Source organism: Gorilla gorilla, chromosome 19 (genome assembly GCF_029281585.2).
Source record: "Gorilla gorilla gorilla isolate KB3781 chromosome 19, NHGRI_mGorGor1-v2.1_pri, whole genome shotgun sequence".
Taxonomy (NCBI): Eukaryota; Metazoa; Chordata; class Mammalia; order Primates; family Hominidae; genus Gorilla; species Gorilla gorilla.
In genome coordinates this window covers 20,313,977-20,325,160 of record NC_073243.2, presented here as the reverse complement: position 1 = coordinate 20,325,160, position 11,184 = coordinate 20,313,977, and the positions used below count along the sequence as shown (strand labels likewise).

General features: G+C 53.0%; 1 pseudogene; it reads right to left on the bottom strand.

The window, feature by feature from the left end:
* Window positions 1–1,827: 1,827 nt before the first annotated feature.
* On the bottom strand, window positions 1,828–10,704 carry LOC115931287 (keratin, type I cytoskeletal 17-like; annotated as a pseudogene).
* Between the last annotated feature and the right edge of the window lie 480 nt (window positions 10,705–11,184).

Sequence of the window (11,184 nt, the reverse complement as noted above, 5' to 3'; positions counted from 1 at the left end):
ATCAGAGACTGCATGCTGGAGAGAAACTTGAAGAATGTGAGAAAACCTTTAGCCAGGATGAGGAGCTTAGGGGAGAGCAGAGAACTCACCAGGAAGAGAAAGCTTATTGGTGTAATCAGTGTAGTAGGAATTTCCAGGGCAGCTCAGACTTCATTGGACATCAGGTAACTCATACAGGAGAGAAACCATATGAATGTAAAGAATGCGGGAAAACTTTCAATCAGAGCTCAGACCTTCTGAGACATCATAGAATTCACAGTGGAGAAAAACCTTATGTATGCAACAAATGTGGGAAATCTTTTAGGGGCAGCTCAGATCTTATTAGACACCATCGTGTTCATACTGGAGAGAAACCCTATGAATGCCCTGAATGTGGGAAGGCCTTCAGTCAGAACTCACACCTTGTCAGTCATCAAAGAATTCATACCAGAGAGAAACCCTTTGAATGTAGCAACTGTGGTAAGGCCTTCAGTGGGTGGACAGCTTTTCTTAAACACCAGAAACTTCACATTGGAAAGGAATTTGAAGACTGTAAGAGTCTACAAACAGGACCTATTCTAATAGGTAGCAGAAACCTAATGAATGTAGTAAAACTAGGAAAAGTCTGATGGAGACCACATCTTATTGCACTACAGATGAGTTTTATTAGAAAAACCATGTGGGCCGGGCGCGGTGGCTCACGCCTGTAATCCCAGCACTTTGGGAGGCCGAGGCGGGCGGATCACGAGGTCAGGAGATCGAGACCATCCTGGCTAACATGGTGAAACCCCGTCTCTACTAAAAATACAAAACACTAGCCGGGCGTGGTGGCGGGCGCCTGTAGTCCCAGCTACTCGGGAGGCTGAGGCAGGAGAATGGCGTGAATTCGGGAGGCGGAGCTTGCAGTGAGCTGAGATTGCGCCACTGCATTCCAGCCTGGGCGACAGAGTCAGACTCCGTCTCAAAAAAAAAAAAAAAAAAAAAGAAAAACCATGTGAAAGTGGGAAAGCATAGAAAATACCTACTGGATTTTTCAAACGTAAGTATAATCAAGTGGAAAAGCTAAAAGCTCTTGGACATAATCACCTTTTTTTTTTCTGTCTCAGAACTGACACTAGAATATGGTCCCAACGATACAATTTTTTAAATTACTTATTTTTTAACATACAAAGAGACGAGGTCTCACTATGTTGCCCAGGCTGGACTTGAACTCTTGGGCTCAAGCACTCCTCCCTCCTCAGCCTCCCAAAGGGTTGGGATTACTGGCATGAGCCACTGCATCAGCCCCAGGGGTCTAATTACTTGAGAATGTTTTAAGGGATGTCTATCATTATTAAAATCATTATAAATCACTTTGGCAACAACCCCAAAACTAAATTATTCATGGAAAGAGCCATTTCAATCTTGACTTCCTAGTAGAGTGACAAGTTTAAATGTGGGAAAAAACCCTGTGAAAGTAATGAGTGTAGGCCAGGTGCGGTGGCTCGTACCTGTAATCCAGCACTTTGGGAAGCCAAAGTGGGCAGATCACGAGGTCAGAAGTTGATCATGAGGAGTTACTATGCCCAGCCAACATACTAAAACCCCTTCTCTACTAAAAATACAAAAATTAGCCAGGCATGGTGGGGCACGCCTGTAGTCCCAGGTACTTGCGAGGCTAGGGCAGGAGAATCACTTGAACCTGGGAGGTGGAGGTTGCGGTGAGCCAAGATCATCCACTGCACTCCAGCCTGGGCAACAAGTGCGAAACTCCATCTCAAAAAAAAAAAAAAGTCTAACTCTTCTGCTTGTCTTTACAATGCTGTACAGTGAGAGCTAATGTTTATAAGGATAAACAGGATACTTACAGGGATTTGAAGGTAATTTAATTCAGTGGTTTCCAACTTGTAAATCACCAAGGCCTTCTTTTTACTCCCCTATGTCCTGTGTCTTAAAAGATTATGTTTACCAAACTGCATTTATTAAAGAATTATATTTTGCTACATAAAGGCATGTACAACACAAATCATGCTTCTGACTGGCACCATGTAGGCAGACCTAGATACTAAAATTCCAGCCCAAAGCAAATAATTTACCATTTTCATTAGTCTTTTTATTCCTTTTGTGGGCAAACATATCATCTATGTTAGGCTTTTTGAAATATTAACTATGACTTGTAAACTCCAGATTAAAAACTAACCAATTCATCTTTGATGGAGCTTGAATCAAACTAAGGGTATTGGACTTTTGAAAGATTGAAATTTTTGTTACAGTATGGAATGTTTTTAACTGAATGTTGAAATAAAAGTTATTTAAGAATTACTTAGTGACTGTTTAGTATGTGCCAGGGGCCGTAATTAGATGGGGCTGAAGAAAGATAGTCATTGTTGAATCTTCTTCAGGTAGACCAGGTCCTCCTTGAGGTTCTCAGGCTGCATCTCCAGGTTGGCTCTGGCCAGGGTCAGCTTGTCCAGCCCCTGGCGCAGCTCCAGAGACCCAGCCTCGCTTGGTGCAGAAGTCACACCTGTATCACCAAGATACAGGTGGACATCATCCACCTGTAGCCAGCACGAAGCTGGAATTACCAATTATAGCCACCAGGAACGGGGAGAGACGTGGGCTCCATGAGAAGATGCCCTTGGCAGCCTCCAGGAGGCCCTCCAACACCCTTCTTGCAGCCTTTTCAGAAGTGAGCCCCCCCGTGGTCTTCTCTGAGCACCCTCCTGGGACTTTCTGGGACCCAGCCATGGCCCTCAGGGGGTTAAAGGATGATGGGGGTAGGATGCCCAGGCATGGGTAAACACGGATGCCAGGAGAGAGACCCTTATGCAGCCGTCTCCCACCATGGGGGTCATGGCCTAAGCTGCCTAGGCCTCACTCCCTCTTCCCCAACTAAATTCACCTCTAGGCTCAGCTGCCACCTCCTCCAGAAAGCCCTCTTGGATTACCTTTCTGCATCTCTTTTCCAGGCCGTACCTCCTCCCTTCTCCAGGTTATGAATTTATACCTATTTCTATGACTTTTTTGGTTATTTCCTCCTCCACTGGACTCTGAGCTCCAGGGAGACAAGGCCATGTCTGTTTCATTCTCTTCAGAATCCCCAGCCCTGGGCACAGTGCCCTGGCCCAGAGTTGGCCCCGAGGGTTCGTTAGTTTAAGTGATTCGTTAATTAATTAATGAGGTTATGACTGGCCTCACCTGAAACCCAGGGCAAAGCTTTCTTTTCCCACAAGGTCATCTGGGCGGTTTCAATGCAAACACGGAGGGAGGGGCCCAGAAAGAGCAGAAGGTTGGTTGTGATTACTGCCGCTGTCGTTGGCATGGTTGGAAATGCCCAAGAGGGGTCCAATTGAGGCCATGGGCACGCACCAAAGAGCGAGGCCCCTCCAGCCACCCAGAGGTTGAAGCGCTTGTGAAGGCGGCACATGAGTGTGTAGAATCTGGAATTTGCTGAGGCTCAGGGCTGACTGCACAAGACCTCAGAGGGATAAGCCCTAGGACACACCAGTAGCCCCCCCCGCAGACTCATCCTGTGCACCCCCTCCCAGACCCCACCTGAAGCCCTAAGTTCTGTGAAGTGACCCTGGATCAGGCTGAGCCGAGGTCCAGTTTGTTCCCAGCACCCTCTCCTCTGCCTCAGTGGGCCCATCTGCATCTGGCAGAGACCCATCCAGCCCCCATCTCCTTGCTCAGGAGGCTTTGGGGGCACAGCGAGGGTCGGCTGTGAAAACCTGGAGACAGGGTGTGTAGGATGACTCGAGGCAGAGCCCTGGTGCATGCTGCGCTTGGGGGTTGGTGATGGGGTGCTGGCTGATCCCGAAGATCAGGAGCAGTGACTCACCAGGGCTCCCCTGGGTTCCCTGCTGCCAGGACCAACCCCAGTATCTGATCTGGCACTGCCAGTATCTCTGCTTCCAAGGGGAGATTGCAGGAATTCTTGCCCAGTGGAGGTCCCAGGCATGAGCAGGCAAAGCCCCTCGTAGGCAGCACCCGCCCTGGCTCTCCACCCAGGAAACTGAGCAGGCCTAACCGCCAGGGCCGGCTGGGCCTAACCTGACTCCCGCCTGGCTCCCTTGGCCCCCCTGCCTCCCCTGGCCCCCCTGGCCACTGTAATCATCGCTTGCACCCCTCACCTGCCACTGGTGGCTTTGCTCTGTAGGACCCTCCAGGGCAGGGTTTGTGCAGAAGACGAAGTGGCCATGTTTACAGAATGCCAAAGCCATGTTCTTAGAGGTCATGAGAGGGAATGTGTATGTATGTGCACGCATGTAGTCCCAGCTACTTGGGAGGCTGAGGCAGGAGAATCACCTGAACCCGGGAGGTGGAGGTTGCAGTGAGCTGAGATCATGCCACTGCACTCCAGCTTGGGTGAAAAAGCGACACTCCATCTTGGAAAAAAGAAAGATGAAAGAGAGGAAGGGAGGGAGGGAGGGCGTGCGCGTGTGTGGTGTGTGTGGTGTGTGATGTGTGTGTGGTGTGTGATGTGTGTGTGGTGTGTGATGTGTGTGTGGTGTGTGGTGTGTGATGTGTGTGGTGTTTATGTGTATGTGGTGTGTGGTATGCATGTGGTGTGTGTGTATATGTGGTGTGTGTGGTGTGTATGTGTGTGTGAGATCTGTGTGTGTGGTGTGTGTGTGTGTGCGGTGTGTGGTATGTGGGTGGTTGTGGGTATATATGTGTATGATGTGTGTATAGTGTGTATGTGTGGTGCGTGTAGAATGTGTGTGCGTGTGTGGTGTGGGGTATGTGTGGGTGGTGTGTGTGTGGTGTCTGTGGTATGTGTGTGTGCGTGTGTATGTGTGTGTGGTGTGTGTGGCGAGTGTGTGTGTGATGTATCTTTGGTGTGTGTGGTGTGTATGTGTGTGTGGTGGTTGTGTGTGTGTGTGATGTATGTGTGGTGTGTGTGATGTGTGTGGTGTGTATGTGAGTGGTGTGTGTGGTGTTTGTGCATGTATATGTGTGTGATGTGTGTGTGGTGTGTGCCTGTGATATGAGTGGTGTGTATGTGTGTGGTATGTGTGTATGTATGGTGTGTGTGGTGTGCATGTGTGTGATGTTTGTGTATTGTGTGTGGTGTGTATATGTGTGTGTGGTGTGTGGTATGTGGATGGTTGTGGGTATATATGTGTATGGTGTGTGTGTAGTGTGTGTGTGATGTGTGTGGTGTGTGTGACATGTGGTGTGGGGTATTTGTGTGTGGTGCATATGGTGTGGTGTGTGTGTGTGGTGTATGTGGTGTGTGTGGTATGTGTATGTGTGTGTTGTATGTGTGGTGTGTGTGTGGTGTGTATGTGTGGTTGTATGGTGTTTATGTGTGTGTGTATGTGCAAGTGGTATGTGAGGTGTGTGAGGTGTGTGGGGTGTGTGTGGTGTGTGGGGTGTGTGTGGTGTGTGTGATGGGCGTATGTATGTGTGATGTGTGTGTGGAGTGTGTGTGCATGTGTGTGTGGTGTGTATGTGGTGTGGGGGGTTGTGTGTGGTGTGTATGTGTGCTTGTGTGTGGTGTGTGGTGTATGTGGTGTGTGTGTGTGGGGGGTGTGGTGTGTGTGGTGTTTGTGGTGTGTGTGGTGTGTGTGTGATGTGTGTGTGATGTGTGTGGTGTGTGTGGTGTTTGTATGTGTGTATGGTGTGTGATGTATGTATGGTGTGTGTGATGTGTGTGGTGTATGTGTGGTGTTTGTGTGTAGTGTTTGTGTGTGTATGTGTGTGATGTGTGTGGTGCATATGTGATGTCTGTGTGTACGTGTGTGGTGTGTGGTGTTTGTGTATGTGTGTGATGTGTGTGTGGTGTGTGTGGTGTTTGTGTGTACTGTGTGGTGTGTGTGGTGTTTGTGTGTGTATGTGTGTGGTGTGTGTGGTGTTTGTGTGTGTGGTGTGTGTCTGGTGGTTGCATGTGTGTACGTGTGTGGTGTGTGCTGTGTTTGTGTGTATGTGTGTGATGTGTGTGTAGTGTGTGTGTTGTTTGTGTGTGATGTGTGTGGTATGTGTACGTGTGTGCTGTGTCTGATGTTTGTGTGTATGTGTGTGATGTGTGTGGTGTGTATGTGTGTGGTGTGTGTGGTGTTTATGTGTGTGTGTGGTGTGTGTGGTGAGTGTGTGTGTGATGTATGTGTGGTATGTGTGTGGTGTTTGTGTGTATGTGTGTGGTGTGTGTGGTTGTGTGTATGTGTGTATGGTGAGTGTGATATATGTATGGTGTGTGTGATGTGTGTGGTGTGGCGTTTGTGTGTATGTGTGTGATGTGTGTGTGGTGTGTGTCTGCTGTTTGCGTGTGTATACGTGTGTGGTGTGTGTGTTGTTTGTGTGTATGTGTGTGATGTGTGTGGTGTGTATGGTGTTTGTGTATGTGTGTGATGTGTGTGCTGTGTGTGGTGTGTGTGTACGTGTGGTCTGTGGTGTTTGTGTGTATGTGTGTGATGTGTGTGGTGTGTATGTGGTTGTGTGTACGTGTGTGGTGTGCGTGGTGTTTGTGTGTATGTGTGTGATGTGTGTGGTGTTTGTGTGTGTGTATTGTGTGATGTGTGTGTGGTGTTTGTGTGATGTGTGTGTGGTGTGTGTGGCATTTGTATATGTGATGTGTGTGTGGTGTGTGTGTGGCGTTTGTGTGTATGTGTGTGATGTGTGTGGGGTGTGTGTGGTGTTTGTGTGTGTGTATGTGTGTGGTGTGTGTGGCATTTGTGTGTATGTGTGTGATGTGTGTGTGGTGTGTGGTGTGTGTGGTGTGTGTGTGGCGTTTGTGTGTGTGTGTGATGTGTGTGGGGTATGTGTGGTGTTTGTGTGTGTGTGTGTGTGTGTGTGTGAGGTGTGTGGGGTGTGTGATGTGTGTGGGGTATGTGTGGTGTTTGTGTGTGTGTACGTGTGTGTGGTGTGTGGTGTTTGTGTGTGTATGTGTGTGGTATGTGTGTGGTCAGTAAGGTTCTGCATGATCTCCTTTTCACCGCCCCCCCAACAGGGCATCCGCCACGCGAACGCTGGAGCCAAAGACCCCACCCTGGTTACAGGTGTAGCCTCCGCTGTAGCCTCCCCCGAGTCCTGCCAAGAAGCAGGAGGAGGTGACCAACATGTTGCCACAGCTGCTGGCTCCCAGGAGGCTGGTGGCCCGAAAGGCACCCCCAACACTTACAGATGACATCCAGGAGAAACCCCCGCCAGGTGTCCACAGGCTCTTGACAGAGCCAGAGGTGGAGAACTGGCAGATGCTGGTAGTGGTGACAACCAGGGTGTCCATGGGTCGGGTGAAGGGTCTGGTCTGGATGGAGGCCCTGGGTAGCCTGTTACAGCAAGACTGAAGTGAGGCTGGGACCCTGGCCTTTGAAGTTCAGGCCAAAACCCCAGGAGTGTATTTTGCCTCCATCCCAGCCACCCAGGACCTGAGGCTCAGGCTGGACACATTGAGAGCCTCTCCAGGGGCCCCTCCATAGCCAGAGCCCAGCCTGAGCACCAGGGCCTCTTAGCGGTCTGTTCAGACACAAAGGTGGTGGCCAGGCACAGTGGCTCACGCCTGTACTCCCAGCACTTTGAGAGGCCGAGACAGGTGAATCATCTGAGGTCAGGAGTTCGAGACCAGACTGAACAACATGGCGAAACCCCATCTCTACTAAAAATACAAAAATTAGCTGGGCATGGTGTCACGCACCTGTAATCCCAGCTACTCAGGAGGCTGAGGCAGGAGAATAGCTTGAACTTGGGAAGTGGAGGTTGCAGTGAATTGAGATCGCGCCATTGCACTCCAGCCCGGGTGACAAGAGCAAAATTCTGTCTTAAAAAAAAAAAGAAAGAAAGGTGGTGCTGGAACTGTAGCCCTGGGGTAGGGTGACCCTCCCTCCTCAGCCACAGTTAGGAGGCTGAGCTCATTCTTGTGGGGAGTCCAGAGAACCCAGCCCTGGGAGCCAGCACCGGCACAGGACAAGGCTGCACAGGCCAGGAGCGGGAGGCTGGCCCGGCCCCCCACCCAGCATTCCAGGGCCCCGGGGCGAGGGTGGAGAGATCGGTGCCTGACATCATCCCCCAGGTACAACGTGGCTCTGGCGGAGACTCCCAGTCAGAGGAGGCAGAATTAGCCTCTGACCTGTGGGAGCCCCACTCTCTTGGGATTCTTCCAAGTCCGCGGGGAGATACAGCCCATAGGTTCAAGGATCCCTGTGTCTGAGGGAAATAGATGTGGCCGCTGAACTGAGGGAGCTTTGGATCCAGGCCTTTCAGGAAGTCAATTCCAGAGCCTCCGTTCCCTCGTTTGTAAAAGGGGGACCAAGTCTTGTCTCCCAAAGTCTTTGAGGGAATCTGGAGAGATAATGACATCAGTCAGGCTCTAACAAAACAGGAAGCAGGGGTGGGGCTGGGAGCAGGGGTCTGAGACCAAAGTTAGGGCAGCCTCCCAGCTCACCTGAACCTGAGCAATGTCAGTCCAGAACAGTCCTGGAGGAGGGGAGGGCAGCCCAGGAAGGCTGTCACAGAGGAGCAGGATCTGTGCTGGAGCCAGCGTCGTGCCCCGAGGAACGGCCCCTGCAAGACAGCGGCATGATCTGCAGCCTGGCAGCTGGCACTGCTCCACCCAACAAGGAGATTAGCAGCCTAATCTCCACGGCGCTAATGATTTAGGCGCTGCCACCTCACCTCCTCGTGGTTCTTCTTCAGGTAGGCCAGCTCCTCCTTGAGGTTCTCAATTTGCATCTCCAGGTTGGCTCTGGCCAGGGTCAGCTCATCCAGCACCCTGCGCAGGCCATTGATGTCGGCCTCCACGCTCAGGCGCAGGGCCTGCTCTGTCTCAAACCTGCCGTGGGAATCAGGGACTTCAGCCCAGGCTGCTTGGACCTGCAGGTCCAGGTCCTGGCTGCTCACCTGCCTTCATTTTGCCAGGACTCTAAGGGGTTGGAAGGGCTGATGAGAGGGTTGAGTGGAAAGGAATTCCAGCCCCGGGGCCCCGGGACCATCACAGGGCCAGATCTCACGCCCACCAGCTTCCTTACTTCTCTCTGCCTCCCGCCTCCCCTCCCTTTCTTCTGTTTCCTGCCTAAGCCCAGCAACCTTCAGAACTGGCTGCCTTCACTGCATCCTGGACTAAGGAGTGGGGCTCCTAGGACTGCCCCACCCTGAGCTCTTGGGCCTTGCCACAAGCAACCAAGGAGTCCTGGGGTCAGGAGGGGTACCCTGAGGTCCTCCCCCAGCTGACCCAGGCTGCTCAAGCCCACAGCTAGGACTCACTTGGCGTGGAAGTCAGCAGCAGCCAGATGGGCATTGTCAATCTGTAGCAGGATGTTGGCATTGTCCACGGTGGCTGTGAGGATCTGAGGAGATGGGAGAGTAGTCAGGTCACTGGATGGGGGTGGCTGAGCCCACACCAGGGTTCTGAGCAGATCTTCCTGCCTGGGGACCTCTCTTCCTGCCCAGCCCCTCCCTTGCCCCGTGCTGTATTATTGGCAGAGGAGAGGCAGGCCGAAAGGTGCCTCTTCTTCCCCCGCTACTCAGTACCCCACCAGACCCCCATGCCAGGCTCAGCCTTAAAGGAGAAGAGACAGCTGGCTGGGAGTATGAGGCAACCAGAAAAGAATGGGAAAATGTCCCCAGGGCAGAAGCTGTCCCAGAATTCTAGAACAAGGGAGGGGATGTGGGCAACCCCCTCGTTTTACAGTCAGCTAGAGGATGCCCCTGACAGGCTCCCCCAAAAGGAGGCTAAAGGAGCCCTCACCAAAGAGTGGTTCCAAATCAGAAGTCAGGACCCCTCCTAATCCCTAACCCTGGGCTCCAGCCAGCAGCCCCGCCCCCTGGGGTTTGCTGAGCCCATCTTAAGGGACAGCAGGAGGAAAGGAGAAGCCAGAAAAATCCCCAAATAAGGCACATCAGAGGCCTTCCCCACCCTGAGGTCCCATCCCCTCCTTTCTGCCTCCCCCCACAGCAGGTGCTATCAAGAGCTCACTCAGACACCCCCACTCCACATCTCCCAAAACCCCCTCCTGCTGCCCCTGCTCCAAAGAAGCAAGACACCACACATCCAGCGGCCCACGGGTCCAGCCCTCCATCTGCATCCTCCTGCCTCATCCTACAACCTCTCCAGGTGGAGGAGCTCCACGAGGGAGAAACTGAGGCTCCAAGGGGCTCCATGAGGCCTGTTTGTTCCTGACTCAGCCTGCTGCCCCCAGAAAAGGGGGATGTGGGCCACACAGGGGCCCCAAGACAGGTTCCCAGAAGCTAAGCCACAGCCAAACCACCCTTGGCTCCTTGAGACCCTATGGCTGGACTCCAGGCCTTTGGCCAGGGCAGGAGTTGGGGGGAAGAAGTCATGCCCCCCAGAGACCTCTCCCACCAGCAGGCCCTACCTTGTTCCGCAGCTTCTCGATTGTCCTGTAGCACTGGCTGTAGTCACGGGTGGGCCCCGGGGCCTGCCTCTGGTACCAGTCACGGATCTTCACCTCCAGCTCAGTGTTGGTCTCCTCCAGGGCATGCACCTTATCCAGGTAGGAGGCCAGGCGGTCATTGAGGTTCTGCATGGTGGCCTAGTCACCTCTGGCCAGCAGCCCATCAACGCCCCCAAAGCTGCTGCCATAGCCACCGCCAGAGCCAAAGCTGTAGCAGCTGGAGTAGCTGCTACCCCCGAGGGCACTGCCCAGGCCGCCAGCAGATCCCAGCCTGCAGGAGCCGGCACCCAGGCTGCCAGGCAGCCGGCAGGAGGCGCGGGTCGAGCCGCACCTCCAGGCAGGAGGAGCCCTTGATGGAGCTGGAGGAGGTGAACTGGCGGATGGTGGTGGTCATGGTGGCAGCAGCAGGAGGCAGACACACAGGAGAAGGGCTGGACAGGAGAGGGGCCCCAGGTTGTGTAGGGCTGCCAGGGTTCACACGCTTCCCCGGGCTTTTATCACCATGGGCCACCTGCCAGCTCCCAGGTGGCTGGTGAACCCCTCCCCCCCATCATCAGGAATTTGCCTCATTTCTCCAAATCCTCGTGCTGGGTGCCGTGCGTGTGTGTGTGCGTGCCACTGCTCTCAGGCCTGTCACCTGTGATTCGGGCGGGCCCTCCAGCTACGCTTTCCCAAGACCTAATACAGAGAAGAGAAGGCAGGACTTCACCATCCCCAGGCCCTCCCAGGCAGCCACCACCCCAGCCCGGCCCGCCTCAACCCTGTCTGGTGGGGAAATGGGTTGCAGTGTCAGGTGACCCCCCCCCGAAGTTGCTGTCTTTCACCCCACACTGCTCCACCCACGGTGCTGGCCCAGGGCTGGGTGCTGAAGAGA